At 46.9% G+C, this 17,939-nt stretch overlaps 1 protein-coding gene across 9 annotated transcripts in view; it reads right to left on the bottom strand.

The window, feature by feature from the left end:
- Positions 1–17,067, bottom strand: part of NCALD (neurocalcin delta) — a 479,881-nt gene extending 462,814 nt beyond the window's left edge. For 6 of the 9 annotated variants that reach the window (XM_060393874.1, XM_060393871.1, XM_060393869.1 and 3 more), the window contains exon 1: positions 17,031–17,067. The gene's annotated coding sequence lies outside the window, so the exon portion shown is untranslated. Of the gene's footprint in view, positions 1–12,987; positions 13,079–17,030 lie in introns of all 9 variants that reach the window. The other 3 variants (XM_060393870.1, XM_060393873.1, XM_060393872.1) reach the window with 1 other exon arrangement.
- Positions 17,068–17,939: the final 872 nt, after the last annotated feature.

Here is a 17,939-nt window from a genome sequence, read left to right as displayed (position 1 = left end):
GATTCATGGACCTGACATTCCAGGTGCCTATGCAATATTGCTCTTTACAGCATCAGATCTTGCTTCTATCACCAGTCACATGCACAACTGGGTATTGTTTTTGCTTTGGCTTCATCCCTTCATTCTTTCTGGAGTTATTTCTCCTCTGATCTCCAGTAGCATATTGGGCACCTAATGACTTGGGGAGTTCCTTTTTTGGTATCCTATCATTTTGCCTCTTCCTACTGTTCATGGGGTTCTCAAGGCAAGAATACTGAAGTGGCTTGCCATTTCCTTCTCCAGTGGACCACGCTCTGTCAGACCTCTCCACCATGACCCGCCCATCTTGGGGGCATGGCTTCGTTTCATTGAGTTAGACAAGGCTGTGGTCCTAGTGTGATTAGATTGACTAGTTTTCTGTGAGTATGGTTTCAGTGTGTCTGCCCTCAGATGCCTTGTTGCAACACCTACCATCTTACTTGGGTTTCTTTTACCTTGGGCGTGGGGTATCTCTTCACGGCTGCTCCAGCAAAGCACAGCCGCTGCTCCTTACCTTGGACGAGGGTATCTCCTTACTGCTGCCATTCCTGACCTTCAGCATGGGATAGCTCCTCTAGGCCCTCCTGTACCTGCACAGCCACTGCTCCTCAGGATGCTCCTCCCGGCAGCCGACCCTGGCTTCGGGCTCGGGGTGGCTCCTCGGGTGCGAGGTGGCTTCTCCCGGCCGCCCCTGCCCTCGGACGCAGGATAGCTCCTCCCGGCCTTTGCCCTTGACCTCGGACACGGGGTAGCTCCTCTCGGCCGCCGCCCTGACCTCGGACGCGGGGTGTCTCCTCCCGGCTGCCGCCCCTGACCTTCGCCGCCCCTGCCCTCAGACACGGGGTGTCTCCTCCCGGCCGCCCCTGCCCTCAGACGCAGGATAGCTCCTCCCGGCCGTTGTCCCTGACCTTGGACGCGGGATGTCTCCTCCTGGCCGTTGCCCCTGACCTCGGACGCAGGATGTCTCCTCCTGGCCGTTGCCCCTGACCTCGGACGCGGGATGTCTCCTCCCGGCCGCCCCTGACCTCGGACGCAGGGTGTCTCCTCCCGGCTGCCGCCCCTGACCTTCGCCACCCCTGACCTCGGACGCACAGTAGCTCCTCCCGGTCGCCACTGACCTCGGACGTGGGGTAGCTCCTCTCGGCCGCCGCCCCTGACCTCGGACGCAGGGTAGCTCCTATCAGCGGTTCCTGCGCCTTCACAGCCTGGCACTCTAGGCCGCTGCCCCTGACCTCGGACCTGGGGTAGCTCCTCTCCCAGCCGCCTGCACTCAGTGCGCCGGCTCTCGCAGCCACCTGGCTCTATAAAGGACAGAAATGGTATGAACCTAACAGAAGCAGAAGATATTAAGAAGAGGTGGCAAGAATACACGGAAGAACTGTACAAAAAAGATCTTCACAACCCAGATAATCATGATGATGTGATCACTAATCTAGAGCCAGACATCTTGGAATGTGAAGTCAAGTGGGCCTTAGAAAGCATCACTAAGAACAAAGCTAGTGGAGGTGATGGAATTCCAGTTGAGCTGTTTCAAATCCTGAAAGATGATGCTGTGGAAGTGCTGGACTCAATATGCCAGCAAGTTTGGAAAACTCAGCAGTGGCCACAGGACTGGAAAAGGTCAGGTTTCATTCCAATCCCAAAGAAAGGCAATGCCAAAGAATGCTCAAACTGCCGCACAATTGCACTCATCTCACATGCTAGTAAAGTAATGCTCAAAATTCTACAAGCCAGGCTTCAGCAATACGTGAACCGTGAACTCCCTGATGTTCAAGCTGGTTTTAGAAAAGGCAGAGGAACCAGAGATCAAATTGCCAACATCCGCTGGATCATGGAAAAAGCAAAAGAGTTCCAGAAAAACATCTATTTCTGCTTTATTAACTATGCCAAAGCCTTTGACTGTGTGGATCACAATAAACTGTGGAAAATTCTGAAAGAGATGGGAATACCAGACCACCTGACCTGCCTCCTGAGAACTCTATATGCAGGTCAGGAAGCAACAGTTAGAACTGGACATGGAACAACAGACTGGTTCCAAATAGGAAAAGGAGTACGTCAAGGCTGTATATTGTCACCGTGCTTATTTAACTTCAATGCAGAGTACATCATGAGAAACGCTGGACTGGAAGAAACACAAGCTGGAATCAAGATTTCTGGGAGAAATATCAAGAACCTCAGATATGCAGATGACACCACCCTTATGGCAGAAAGTGAAGAGGAGCTAAAAAGCCTCTTGATGAAAGTGAAAGAAGTTAAAGCTCAACATTCAGAAAACGAAGATCATGGCATCCGGTCCCATCACTTAATGGGAAATAGATGGGGAAACAGTAGAAACAGTGTCAGACTTTATTTTTGGGGGCTCCAAAATCACTGCAGATCGTGACTGCAGCCATGAAATTAAAAGATGCTTACTCCTTGGAAGAAAAGTTATGACCAACCTAGATAGCATATTCAAAAGCAGAGACATTACTTTGCCGACTAAGGTCCATCTAGTCAAGGCTATGGTTTTTCCTGTGGTCATGTATGGATGTAAGAGTTGGACTGTGAAGAAGGCTGAGCACCGAAGAATTGATGCTTTTGAACTGTGGTGTTGGAGAAGACTCTTGAGAGTCCCTTGGACTGCAAGGAGATCCAACCAGTCCATTCTGAAGGAGATCAGCCCTGGGTGTTCTTTGGAAGGAATGATGCTAAAGCTGAAACTCCAGTATTTTGGCCACCTCATGCGAAGAGTTGACTCATTGGAAGACTCTGATGCTGGGAGGGATTGGGGGCAGGAGGAGAAGGGGACGACCGAGGATGAGATGGCTGGATGGCATCACGGACTTGATGGACGTGAGTCTGAGTGAACTCTGGGAGATGGTGATGAACAGGAAGGCCTGGCGTGCTGCGATTCATGGGGTCACAAAGAGTCGGACACGACTGAGCGACTGAACTGAACTGACACAGATATATGTCATATATATATTGCATAAATGGAAAATTATGTGAATAACCCCAAATATAAACTCTACTGCCTTTGAATTATAGTAATAATACTACAGTTATATCCCTAAAAGTGTGAGGGTACATTAGATTTTTTATTTCAATACTAGAAAAAGCACACTCAGTGGTGTGTTCACCATTAAAGGAAATTCTCTGAAATGTTTACTAAAACAAAAATCATTTTAGTAAAGAATATAGGGACTTCCCTGATCCAGTGGCTAAGACCTCAGGGTCCCAATTCAGGGGGGCCGGGTTCGATCCCTGGTGAGGGAACTAGATCCCACATGTCACGACTAAAGGATCCCCAATGCCACAACTAAGACCCAGCACAGCCAAACAAACAAATAAGTAATTTTTAGAAAAAGAATGTAAGGATCTCCCTAATTTATCTCATTGGTATATTTGAGTATTTTTAACTTCTAGTCTGAAATGAAGGTGGTGCACTTGCACCTTGGATATTGAAGAGCAGCCCCAGTGCCCCTGTGAGAAGCTCCACCTCACACTCACACATGGTGCCCACCTACCCTTCTCAAGCTTCAGAGCAGCCCCAGGAAGCGGGACCCTGCACCACACAGTTGTCACTAAGATATCAGCTCCAGGTATACAGCTGGCAAGCAGCAATACTGAAGACTGAAGCCAGGTTAATCCCACTCGGAGATGGGCTCTGTCCTCTATGGAGCTACAGACTGCCTCCATATCCCCCTTCTCTTCTACCAAAAATATCCTTGGCCAAGCCTGGCTTGGACAACCTGTAGGAAAAATAACTGGTGTCAACTAACCGAGCAGACAATCAATACAGACCTTGTTGTTGCTGTTCAGTCGCTGGGTTGTGTCTGACACTTTGCCGCCCCACGGACTTCAGCACACCAGGCTTTCCCAGAGTTTGCTCAAACTCATGTCCATTGAGGCAATGATACCATCTAACTGTTCATCAGTACAGACTCAGTAATGCTGAATGGAGAAGGTACTGAACTACTATGTCAATTTTCAAAAAGTTAATCAACCCTCAAATTAGAACCAGAGAAAGGAAGCTATACATGGCCTTCCAATAATGGAAACAGAAAAAATAAACCAGTTACATAGTCTGGTGAGGGGAAAAGAAAGGTATACAACCGCCTAAAAATAGGCTACTATTTAATAATGTTATCGCTACTTTAATAATAGCAGAGTAGCACACATTCTCTTGGAAATGTTACCTAGGCAACCAGAAATACAAAGACAGAGATGTTCAGAAAAATATATGTATATTAATCTGTTTTGCCATCTTTTAAACGTAAATGATCACTATTTTTGTCCAAGAAGAACAAAAATTAGGAGACTAAATAGGGGGAGCAAAAGTAGGTATGAAGAAAGTTCTGGAAGCAAGTGCCCAAAATCAGGTAGAATCATAAAGTATAAACGTAGGCCTCTATTTGTATGAGCAGTGCTGACCTATGGTCTCAAATTTGGGCCAAGAATCTACTAGGAGTGTTCACTCTATATAAAACAGATAACCAATGCATAGCACAGGGAACTCTGCTCCATGCTTTGTGATGACCTACATGGGAAGATAATCCAGAAAAGAAGGGATATATGTATATACAGAGCTGATTCACTGTGGCTGTTTCACTCTGCTGCACAGCAGAAACTAGTACAACACTGTAAAACAACTACACTCCAGTAAGAAATTGTTTAGAAAAGAACCTACTAGGAGTGTCAAACACATTCTTTCTATGTCATGGAAATCTCAAGTTTTTGCTTCATAAACCAAAGGCAGACCAACACAAAAGAGGGTAGCCTGGCAAACTTTAAAACCCGTTTGGAAGACTATCGTAAGGCTCACTTAACTAGGAGTATTACATGTCCCTGTTTGCCTGGATTACCTAGGACATCAGTGTTTGTGCCTGTTGTTTTGTTATGAACATTAAAAAAGCTGTCCTTGTTCACACTCAAAAGTGTCCTGGTGTGAACAATAAACTATATGGTCACTGTATTTAGCCCAGACATATTTCTTAACTGTTTAATGATGTGCTAGCTACTAAGTTGGAAACTTAGATTAGTATCAAGACAGTTCTGGAAATAGAATCCCCGGGCTCCAAAACACTGCCATCTCATTGAAATAGACAGAAATAACTCGAAACAACAGGGAACCAGTGAAACTTGATCATCATGGGTGTAAGGGGAGGCTGTGGCATCTTGGTTCAGATCAGAGGCAAGGTAGACAGCACATCTCCTCGAGGGGACACTCCGGAGGACTAATGGTAAAAGCCACCAGACCTCATGAACACCTACTGCAGAGCAGGCACTGTGCCAAGCATGATGCCCACGAGACGTCACTGCATGCCCAGAACAACCCCAGAGTGAAGAACTATCATTATGCTCATTTTGCAGATGAGATGACTCACCCAACATGATGCCAGGGGATTCATACGCCTGCCTCCCGGCACATGTTCTCCACCACTGCGGTGTGGACACTGCTTCCTGACTGCCCTGCCTTCCCAGGAGTTGAGGCAGCAGTCACGTGTTATCAGAGCCATCAGCCGCTCTTCCAGCTCCGCAGCAGTGCCAGCTGTGGTCCAGCCCTGGCAGAGGCTTGCCAGCCCTGTTAGGGCCCAGAGGTCTCTGTGATTCCAGGAAGGATCCTAGGGAGGAGGCTACTGAGAAGACGGCAGTAAGGGGTTCGAGAAAGCAGTGAACACTAGGCTCGCCAATAGCAGGGAGCATGACCATCCTAGGCCTGAGGGCCCCAGGGGAGGAGTGACTCAAGGCACCCGAAGAGGATAGCGGTAGGGAGAGGCTGTCTGGATGGAGGTGTGGCCTTGGGCCACAGATCAGCCACCCTGCAGCATGAAGCCAGCAGGAGGGAACTCAGGAAATAACTTCTCTACCTCCTTCTCCCCTCCCACTCCCAGCAGTGGCTGGACCCCCCAGAGGCTGAATTACACTAGAAATCAGAAGACAAGGATGGACATTGATACTGGTGATAGAGACCAGCCTCTCAGGGCACAGAGGCAGGTGGATAAGGGAGGAGAGAGACGCAGAGGAGACTAGAGATGGCTAGCCTGCTCACTGTCTTTGTCCATACAGGAGCATCTGCTTCAACTGGCCTGGTCCCTCTTTGGGGGTCAAGAAGATGCCAATAAGTTGGAAGATGCTAGTCTAAGCATCTATGTGACTCCAGGCCAGCTTCATGGGCAGGTGACCTGTGCAGTCACGCAAGCCCTATGCTCAGAAGAACCCTGGCTTGGTCTAAGGCTCACTGACACCATCTTGAAATTCTTTATAACTTTTTAACAAGGGCCACCCATTTTCTTTTTGCACTGGGCCTTGTAAACTGTGTATCCAGTCTTGTGCAAGGCAAACCATTTTCTTCAACTGGTGAGACCAGACTTTCTAAGTATCTCAGTACTTCAGGTATACTATTCAAAGCAAACAAATCATAAACTAATATTAACTAGAGTAACAGTGTTACAGCAGAATACATAACATAATAACGTGAAGGGGCAGTTTACCTTCTTTTCCTTTCCTCTTTCTCTTAACTGCAGCCAAAATTCGCTGCTCCCTGGAAAGAAACACCTCCTCATATTACAGATACCTCCACATAACACAGAGGGTCTGTTTCGTAAGTTTGGCTCTTACCCAGTTAAAGTGATCAATACACACAAACAAATGGAATAATTTACACTCTGGGGTGTAGACTCTCTTGATACAGTCCACTTGATGAGTTATAGGTATCAAATTATCCAGGTAATGGCCAGAGTTACCCTTGACTTCACCCTGTGTGCCCGGTGTACACAGGCCCCAGTTTCAGGCTCAGTATTGAAAACACATGCCTAAAAGTCTTGTTGATGGGCTGGCACCATTTACAAAGCACATTTCTAAGCCAATGCCATCTAAAAAACTAAACCTTGAACCTTTACTTATTCTGCTTCGTGTTCCTGAAAGATACTAACATCTGAGCAATTACAATTTTAAAAGCATCCTGCAACCCCAGGTGAGAAGCCAGAACAGGCCCAGGGGCTGCTCTTCTCCCATTCACTTCCTCCAAGGCCACTGGACAAAGCAAAGCACAGAAAACTTCCAGCAAAGGCAGAGCTCGAACTGGGTTTTGACGGCCTTTTTCACTCACCGCTTCATTTCAGAAAGAAGTGATGGCACAGATTCTAAGAATTTTGTTTGCTTTGTCATTTAAAGTTAAAATAAAAGTTTAATAAATCAAATCAAAAGCATGTATAAGATCCAGGGGGAGGAACTGATAGGAACCAAATCTATGGGCATCTTGACAGAATCAGAGGATCAAGAGTTACAGTGTACACTTGAGCTCTGTTGTGGGGCGCCTGGTGGATCCCCCACTAAAGGTGTGTCCACATCCTAGCCCCAGGAACAGGTGGATGTGATCTTATTCGTAAAAAGGGTCTTTGCAGATGTAATAAAGTTGAGGATCTTGAAATAAGATCATCTTGCAAAATGCAAATTAAAACCATAATGAGATGGCACTTCACCACTGTTAGAATGGTCATCAGTAAAAAGACAAGAGATCACAAATGCTGATGCGGATGTGAAGAAAATGAAGGGAACCACCGTATACTATTGGTGGGATTGTAAACTGGAACTCTGGCCATCTGATGAGAAGAGTCAACTCATTGGAAAAGATCCTGATGCTAGGAAAGATTGAGGGCAGGAGGAGAAGGGGGTGAAAGAGGATGATATGGTTAGATGGCATCACTGACTCAATGGACATGAATTTGAGAAACTCTAGGAGATAGTGAAGGACAGGGGAGCCTGGCATGCTGCAGCTCATGACGTCACAAAGAGTTGACACGACTTGGCACCTGAACAATAAACAACAACAGCCACTACGGAAAATAGAATGAAAGATCTTCCAAAGTTAAAAACAGAACTACCATATGATCCAACAATTTCATTTCTGGGAATAAATCCAAAGAAAATGAAAATACTAACTCAGAAAGGCATCTGCAACCCCATCTTCATGGCAACATTATTTACAATAGCCAAGACAAGGAAACAACCTATTCAACTGATAATGAATGGATAAAGAAGCTGTGGCATATATACACAATGGAATATTACTCAGCCATAAAAAAGGAGAAAAATCCTACCATTTGCAACAACATGGTTGGACCTTGAAGGCATTATGCTAAATAGAATGTCAGACAAAGACAAATATTATATATCACTTACATGTGCAATCTAAAAACAAACAAATTTTTTAAACCCCACAAAACTCATAGAAAAAGAGATCAGCTTTGTGGGTTCCAGAGGCAGAGGATGGGGGAAGAAGGAATTGGAGGAAGATGGTCAAAAGGTACAAACTTCCAGTTATAAGATAAGTAGGGGCAGAATGTACAGTATGATGTGGGGTGATATATGGGAAACATGTTAAACGAAAATAAATCCTAAGAGTTCTCATCATTAGGGGAAACATTTTTTTCTTTTCTTCTTTCTTTTAATTTTATCTATATGAGATGATGGATGCTAGCTGAACCTTTCTGGTGATCATTTCACACTACATGTAAATCCAACCATCCTTCTGTATGTATGTACACCTTAAATTTACAGTGACGTATGTCAGCATTTTTCAGTAAAACTGGGGGAAACAAATTATCTAGAATTACTATCCAGGTGAGCCCTAAACGCAATGACAAGTGTCCTTATAAGGGACACACAGAGGAGAGGAGGGGGCCAGGCGATCATGGAGGCAGAAGTAGAGGTGATACAGCTCCAAACCAAGGGACGCCAAAAGCCACCAGAAACGAGAAGAAAGCAACACGCTCTCCTCCAGAGCCTCTGGAGAAAGCCTGGCGCTGCTGATAACTTGATGTCAGACCTCTGGCCTCCAAAACTGTGAGAAAATGAAGTTCTATTATTTTAAGCCACCCAGTTTGTGGTAATTTGTTATAGAGGCCACAGGAAACTAATACAAGCCCTCAGCCACCTCTCTCACTGTGGCCTCAGCCTCACAACCTCGGGGAATGGAAAATATGAGGCCTTGCAAAGCAGCTGGCTGTTTTCACAGTGAGCCTAGTTCTGGCCCCAGAATAGGTCTTTTCCCCAGTACTTCACGTATTTGGAAACCATAATAATCAGGCTCCCACAGAGCTTTTTCTGGCTAGACAGCCCCTCAAGCCATGCCCCAGGAGAGACGGGCTCACACCCACCCCACCCCACCCCACTCCCATCCCCCCGAGCTAGACTCTGCCCTCTGCACCAGAATAGCAGGGAGGGAACTACCACCTCCCTTATCCTCAACACTCTTTTTTCCAATGAGGCTGAAATCTCATTAATGTTTAAGTAGTCAGGTTATACTGTCAACTCTTTTGAAGCCTTCAGTTAAAAGTAAAACAAAACAAACTTGTGTCTTTTTCATGTGTGTTTCAAGGACATATTGTCACCCCCATCAACTGTACAGAAAGCTAATCATATTTATTATTGAAACATAACCAATCAGCTATGAAACCTATCTACAAAATACATGTTGTTATTTAGGAAAAGAAAGGTGGGGAGGTGATTTCTGAGCAGTCACTCTACATTTTGACAGTTGAGCAAATCAGATTATTATCAAAGAATCAAAACACACAGGATTCTGAAAACCCTAACATTTCAGGACCAACTGGATATACAGAAGAAAAACATGTCCATGGGTTGAAATCCCAGCTCCACAACTCACTAGCTACCAATCTAGGATAGTTCCCTCAGCCTCTTGATGCTCCCTTACCTGTAAAGGATAACCGTAATGCTCCCTGGTGCTGAATTCCCTCTGCTTTGTCCCTCCAGATCCACCTTCCTCCCTTCTCCACTCTGCTCTCAGCCCTGAGAGGCTGCTTGCTATGAAAAAGGTAGTCCTCACATTTCCGGCCCTCTGGCTTCTGGATGGCTTGCCCAATTGGACACCAGCAGTGCGGAGAAAAGAGTGGCTGAGACTTACTCACCTGGTGCCTCCCGGCCAGGCCACAGCCTGGCAAGTTGCTGTATTCTGCTGAAGAGCAATTCCAGAAACTGCTCTTTCATGTCACCCTTTCAGGGCTGGGCAGTAAAGGCCTGCACACTTGTCTAGCCAGTCTATGTGATTTCCCTTAACGTAACCCACAACTTTCCAAACACAGTGGTCCCCTCTTATCCATGGGGGGGAATACATTCCAAGACCCCAGTGGATGCCTAAAACCACAATAATCCTGAACCCTTATTTACTATGATTTTTCCTGTACATACATAGCTATGGTAAAGCTTAATTTATGTTAGGCACAGTAAGAGATTAACAAGAACAAATAAAATAGGACAGCTATAATAATATACTGTAATAAAATTATGTGAGTGTGCTCTCTTCCCCTCTCTCAAAATATCTTATTGTACAAATCTGATGCCTTTTCCATCTTAACTAAGCATTTATCACGCACTGGTGCCACAACTTTTGCAGTTTGAGGTACGACAGCAAAAACATACACACTAACATATGTGAAACAGACAGCCAGTGGGAATTCGCTCCGTGACTCAGGGAACTCAACTGGGCCTCTGTGACAACCTAGAGGGGTGGGCTGGGGTGGGAGGTGAAGGAGGCTCAAGAGGGAGTGGACATATGTATCCCTATGGCTGGTCTGTGTTGATGTACCGCAGAAACCAACACAATATTGCAATTATCCTTCAATTAAAAATAAATAAATTTTTAAAAACTAACATGAATTCCTTCTTCACAATTCCCTGGATAGAAGATTCATCTTACCATAAATCCCACCAACCTTAGCATAAGATTTTTTTCTTTCCTTGTTAAGTCAAGAACCTTTACCTCTCATTTAAAGGAAGCACTTACGGCTTATCTTTGACATACCCGAATTCCCAGCACCATTACTGTTGCATTTTAGGGCCATTATTAAAGAAAATATGGGTGACTTGAATACAAGCACCAAGATACCGTGACAGTGGATCTTCTTAATGCCTAATGAACGGGATTCTCTGGACAAAGGGATTCGCCTTGTCTTGGGCAGGGTTGGAGCAGGACAACGTGAGATTTCATCACAACACTCAGAACATCATGTGATTTGAATTATTTCCAGAATTTTCCACTTCGTATATTCAGACCATGGTTGACCACCAGTAACTGAACCCTTAGAAAGCAAAACCGAGGTTAAGCAGGGACTACTACTATAGTCCCTTCATTTAGGTTTTTTCAGTTACACCTTTTTTTGTTGTTGCTGGCTGTGCTCTGCAGCTTGCAGGATCTTAGTTCCCCAACCAGGGATCAAACCCATGACCCTCGCAGTGGAAGCGAAGAGTCTTAACCACTGGACCGCCAGGGAAGTCCCCACTTATATACCCTTTTGAGTGTGTCATCTGCTGCGCAGTAGGACTCTGGCTGATAAACCTTTTATAGGGTTTACGTTCATAGCAGCATCACTCAAAATAGCCAGAAGACAGAAGTCATACACGTGTCCCTTGACAGAAAAATGGATAAACAAATGTGGTATATCCATACAATGGAATATTATTCAGCTTTAAAAAGAAAGGAATTCTGGCATGCTACAATATAAGTGAATCCTGAAGACACATTAAGTGAAATAAGCTAGTCACAAAGGGACAACGATTGTATGATTTCACTTATAAAGGGCATCTGAAGTAGTCAAATCCATAGAAACAGAAAGCAGAGTGAAGGTGGTGGCCAGGCACTAGTGGACAGGCAGAAAGGAAATGCTTTTGTCTAACGGGGAAGGAGTTTCAGTTTGGGAAAATGAAAAAGTTCTGGGGATGCATACTGGTGACAGCTGACTTAATGCCACAAACCTGTACACTTAAAAATGGTTAGAATGGTACACTTAATATTTTTCACCATCATTTTAAAATGTATTTAAGAAATGTTGCTCACCTATTGCACAAACTACACCGGGGATACACAAACTGGAAGATCACTGTCCCCATCAAGGGGGCGTAGCTCCTGTACCTCCCCGCCACATACCCCTTCTTCTAGCAATTTGTTCCCTTGTTATCTCTTGCACTTTCAAGCTGGAATGCAAATTCCTTCAAGACAGGGGACTAGCTCATATTCAGCTAAATCCCTTGAACCTACCAAAAAGTTATGCAGAAAAACTCCTCAAAAATATTACTTGAATTAGATAACTGAGTAAATATCTAGCCAAAGATGTCTATGTACTTTTCTTCTTGAGTCTTCCAGCCAGTCAGTCCTTAACATTTCTTGACATTATCTACTTACATTTTCAGAAATGAAAAGAATAGAGTTCCAGGCTAAACTCACTTTAAATTGTCTCAAATAACCCTACTAAGTGCATCAATTATGGGTTTCAAATCAGAACTCCTTTGTTTGCCAGCCACGTATCCTCCAGCAAGTTACTGAGTGCCCCTAAGCCTATTTCCCTCATCAGTTAAGTGGGAATGCTGACACTACTGTAAGTGAACATCTATTGGTTTTCAATCCAAACTCTATGGGTCAGTCTTCTGGAGACAGTATAACAATGTTCTGCTGGAGAAACACCCTTGCTCCTACTTCTTAGCCTGTGGCTCAGCAGTGAAATCTGCAACCAAGCCCAAGCCCTAGACTGGCGTGGAACTCCAGCCACAAAAGTCCAGCATGGGACTCAATCAGAGCCAATGGCCACAGTCTGCCACTGTGAGGAATACTGGGATATTCAATCATAGTGATAGAGAGAGAGGGATGGTGAGGACCAAGCCTAGCTGTCATTACTGACAGACATCCTGACAGACATCACTAATTGACCATAGCACTCTTTCCCACTGAGCCTGGACCCAGCCTTGGATTCCTCTTCACCTCAGCTCTCCACGCAGCCATGACCAATCTATCAAAGATGACAGGCAAAATGAAGCCAACTGTCTTAGCTTGAGACTAGCAGCTGGTAGTTTTTCGGTAAAGAACTCTGTAGTAAGTATTTTAGGCGTGGTCTCCATTACATATTCTTCTTTGTGTTTTGATGTGTTGTTTTTTCAACCCTTTAAAAACCTTAAAAAGCATACACGCCGTCTTACCTCACTCTGCAGGGCTCCTGGGAGCTCAGTCCAGGAGCGCTTGGAAATGCTGCCTCAGTCAGAAGCACACCCACAGAACCCACTGAATGGTCTGAAAAGTACAGAAGAGCTTTGATGACAGGAGAGTTTCTGTTCTCGTCATACCAATCCCAGGGCAGGCTGACACCCACTCTCTGGGGGGCCCTCCCAGGAAGGGCTCCAGAGCCCATGCATGTAGTGACCTTCATTCTGCCTTCAGGACCTAATTCATTGCACACCTCTCAGACAGCCGAACCCCCATTCCTCGCAGCCAACCTGAGGAAAGTAAGAGCTCAAATGACTACATTTCTCCACTGCCAGTCTGACCCCTTACAATTGAAAAAAAAATCTCTGAAATTGTTCCACGAGAGTCTACCACATTCCTTTTGACCAGCTTTTGAGTCCCTTGGACAGCAAGGAGATCAAACCAGTCCATCCTAAAGGAAATCAAACCAGAATAGTCATTGGAAGGACTGATGCTGAAGCTGAAACTCCAATACTTTGGCACCTCATGTGAAGAGCCAACTCATTGGAAAAGACCCTGATGCTGGGAAAGATTGAAAGCAGGAGGAGAAGGGGACGACAGAGGATGAGACGGTTGGATGGCATCATTGACTCAATAGACATGGGTTTGGGTAAGCTCTGGAGTTGGTGAAGGACAGCGAAGGCTGACTGCTGAAGTCCATGGGATCGCAAAGAGTCAGACACGACTGAGCGACTAAACTTTGATTCCTTAATATTTTCCAAAGTTGTTTGTTTTTTTTTTTCTTAAATTGCAGAGTAATAAAGTCTGGTTTGGTCTTCCTCTCTATTATTTTCCATGTTTGCTTTGTGCGTGCCTGCTACGTTTCTTCAGTCGTGTCTGACTCTGCAACCCCATGGACTGTAGCCCGCCAGGCTCCTCTGTCCATGGGATTCTCCAGGCAAGAAGACTGGAGTGGGTGGCTATTCCCTTCTCCAGGGGATCTTCCTGACCCAGGAATTGTCTCCTCTGCTGCACTGGCATGTGGATTCTTTACCACTAGCGCCACCTGGGAAGCGAGGGACTTTGGTTGACTGATGTTCATTTATTCATCCAACTTATATGATAACGACCCACTTGTCCAGGCCCTTGCAGTTAGGGACGATCTATGTGGATGACGCAGAGAGATAAGGGGCGTATGTGCGTGGTGCAGCTGCAGCATGAAACAAGGGTAGCTCGGTCAGCTGCGGAGGAGGTGGGTACCCAGAGGTCTGCTGGAAAGCAATGTCACTACAGCTGAGCAGGGAAGAATGCATAGGAGTCGACCAGACCAAAAAGGATGGGAAAATGGCAGGTGCTGAGACTCAGTGACTTGAGTCAAGGCTACACACAGGGAGGCTTGGGAGATGAAGCTCGCAAGGAGACAAGTGTACAGTCACGAAGGTCTTGGAGTCCAAACTCTACCCTGAAAACCACAGGAAACCTCTGAAGGAATTAGGCTGGATGACTGGCTTAGATTCCTGTTTTCAAAGCAAGCTTTTTTTTAAATTAATTTATTTTAATTGGAGGCTAATTACAATTTTGTGGTGGTTTTTGCCCATACACTGACATGAATCAGCCACGGGTGTACATGTGTCCCCCATCCTGAACCCCCCTCCCACCTCCCTCCCCATCCCATCCCTCTGGGTTGTCCCAGTGCACCGGCTTTGAGTGCCCTGTTTCATGCACTGAACTTGGACTGGCCATCTATTTCACATATAGTAATATATATGCTTCAGTGATATTCTCTCAATCCTCCCACTCTCGCCTTCTCCCACAGAGTTCAAAAGTCTGTTCTTTACATCTGTCTCTTTTGCTGTCTCGTGTATAGGGTCATTCAAAGCAAGCTTTCTAGTTGCAATTTAGAGAATCGACTGAAGCAAAAGTGTCCTGATTTGGAGCAAGAAGCCCAGTGTGAAGGCAACTGGAGCAATTCAGGCAAGAAGTGGTGAGGTTATAAACTAAATCAGTGACAATAAGAACTGACAGAAAGCGGCAGACATCAACAAATGTAATAAGAATAATGAGTTCAAACTTTATAAGTCAACTATATACTTCAATATAATATATATAATTTAAAATTTTTAAAAACCCATCTCATCCTCTATTACCCCCTTCTTCTCCTGCTCTCAATCTTTCCCAGCACCAGGGTCTTTTCCAGTGAGTAGGCTCTTCGCATCACATGGCCAAAGTATTGGAGCTTCAACTTCAGCATCAGTCCTTCCAATGAATATTCAGGGTTGATTTCCTTTAGGATTGACTAGTTTGAGCTCCTGGAGTCCCTGGGACTCTCAAGCGTCTTCTCCAGCACCACAGTGCGAGAGGATCAATTCTTTGGTGCTCAGCCTTCTTTACGGTCCAACTCTCAAATCCATACTTGACTAGTGGAAAAACCATTGCTTTTACTATATGGACCTTTGTCGGCAAAGCAATGTCTCTGCTTTTTAGTATTTGTCAACCTCACATCACAGATCAGGAAACACAGAGAGATTAAGAAAGGAGCCCTCATCCTGAGAGCTATTCATGTCCCAACCAGAATTCATATCCAGCAGTCTGGCTGCAAAGTCCACACTCCTCACAGCCCACTCTCCTAAGCACATTTAAAGAGAGAGAATATTCAGGATGGGTGCTGAGTGACTGAAATGGGGAGACTTCAAGGCAATCTCCAGAGGTCTGGCTTGGGTACCTTTGAACATTTGGATTTCAGCTTCTTAAGCCTCTTCTTCTGAAGGAAACCCCATCCCCAAGTCTGTAATTAGCCCTCAGCTAGCCTGCCCTGGACATTCACACTCTCCCCTTTGCCATACTATCCATTTCTCTTTTGCTGTTGCCTTGCATACCACATCAGATCCTAGAACACCATTTCCCAGCTGGACAGAAAAACCTCACAAGCCTTTTCAATCAAGTCTGAGAAACCAGGACAGCAAAGTCTGCTCTTGGCAATACAGAAGCTTAGGTCTATCATTTTCAAATCAGCCAGAACTGGGAAAACTTTGAGCAAGCCTGTGTGGTTTCCTTCTCTGCGAGTGAGACCTCGGCAGCCCTAGTTTTGTGTTTCGCACCAGTTGCCCGGCGGAGCAGAACAAGTATTATTATTTGGGTCCTACACTCAACAACAGAAGCGCACGCGCTGGGCCTGCAGCCCCAGACAGACCCGCAGGAAGAAAGTGGCCCTGCGGGGGGACCTTCAGACAGCCAAATAGCTTTCATTTCTCCAGGCATGAAAGTTAAAGCAAGCATCTGCAGCAAGAAACTTGTGTATTTCCTGCGGACAGGGAGACCTCCTGCCCCTCCCGGCTGATACAACCCACTTTGCACATCCTGCTTCTCTGGGAGCTAAAAATAAATTGGTATGCACTGAAAAACACTCAAACACATCTCCCCAGCACACCCCTTCCCGAGTCTCCGAGGGCAAGAGACACAAATCCTTCGGGTCCTGAGTCCACAATGCAGACCACTTCCTCATCGGGGTTCCCCGGCGCCTTCTGGTGGTTCCTAAAGCCCCCTCTCAGGAGCCCACCCCACGTACACGCCCACTGCGGCTTCGGAGGGCCGACTCTGAGGCTCCCCACGGAACCCGCGAGTGCCTGCGACCCCCACCTCTTCCCCCGACCCCCGGAAGGATGCTTCTGGTGTCCTGGGCCACCAGGCGCAAGAACGCCCCCTTCTGACCCAGCGCGCCCCCATCCTGCCTGCCCTGCGCGCCTCTGCGCGTCCCTTAGCAAAGTTGCTCTTTCCTTTCCTGCCACTCTCCTCGGGGGCTTTGGTTTAGTTTTATCTTCCCTCAGAGGCGTTAAGGGGAGGACAGGGGAACTGACAGAACGAGCTGCACCCGGGAAGGGCAGCGGGGACCGGGTGCCCAGGTCCGCGCGCCCCTCGCGCCCACCCCTGCGCCCGCCGCGCCCCGAGAGCGTCGGCTCCCGCGGCGGGTGCTCTTGGCGCCCTCGCCCCCGCACACCCGCCCGGCTGCAACTCCGGCTCCGCTCCGGCTCCCGAGAAGCGGAGGGAACGCGCTGCGACTCACCGCCTCGGCCGCTCCCGGCGTCTGTGTCGCCGCGGGTGAGGCGGCGGCGGCGGCGGCAGCGCCTTCCCTCCGCCCGCCTCCCCCTGGACCGCGCCACCGCCAGCCGCGCCCCCCTCCCCAGCCTCGCTCGCCGCCTCCCTTGTAGCGGCCGCCAACCCCAGCTCCACACACCCACACACTGGGGCCCCCCAGGCAGCCTCTCCAGGGTGGGCAGCTGGCTAGGGTGCAGGGGGCCAAGCCGAGGCGCGCGTGGGGTTTGCAGGTGCAGTGAACACCCCGATTTTGCTTGGGTGCAGCCGCTAGACTTATCCCCGTCGTACTCCCTACTCCTAGCTCTCTGCGGAGCTTCTAGCCAGGCTACACTGATACTTTCCAAGGGACACCATTTGTTTGCCTGTTTGGGCCGTAGGAAGGTCAGGTTCAACACAGAGCATCTTCTGGGCGTCGACCGGGAGATCCTCAGGTCTCCGCCACGCAGCAGTGAAGTTCAAGGGAGCCTTAGAAGGACAAACCCACAAGGTGGTGATGGGCCACCTTGCCTAATCAGTGTTTTTTTCTCTACCAGAACTGAACAAAAAGGTGGAAAGGACATCTAAGGGATCTCTTCCTCACCAGGTTCCCCCCACCTCCTGTAGCCCACCAGAGAATGTCACCAAATCGCCCATCTCCACTGCAGATGAGAAGTAGCAAATGTCTTATCAGTTTATTCAACCAATATTTATCAAGTGACTGCCACCACAATTCCTGTCTTGTGTTGGTCACTCATGACCTCTCAAAAAACCACCATAACTTCCTGTACTTGTCAACGTTTCCAGAACCCACAGAAGAGCAAATCAAATTCATTGATTAAAAAGCTTGCTGATAAAAATAACAAAAAGGCACCATGCAAAGCTGTAAAAGCACCATGAC

This window comes from Ovis aries, chromosome 9 (assembly GCF_016772045.2).
Source record: "Ovis aries strain OAR_USU_Benz2616 breed Rambouillet chromosome 9, ARS-UI_Ramb_v3.0, whole genome shotgun sequence".
Classification (NCBI taxonomy): Eukaryota; Metazoa; Chordata; class Mammalia; order Artiodactyla; family Bovidae; genus Ovis; species Ovis aries.
The sequence above is the reverse complement of the archived record's forward strand: the minus strand, read 5'-3'. Positions and strand labels throughout refer to the sequence as shown.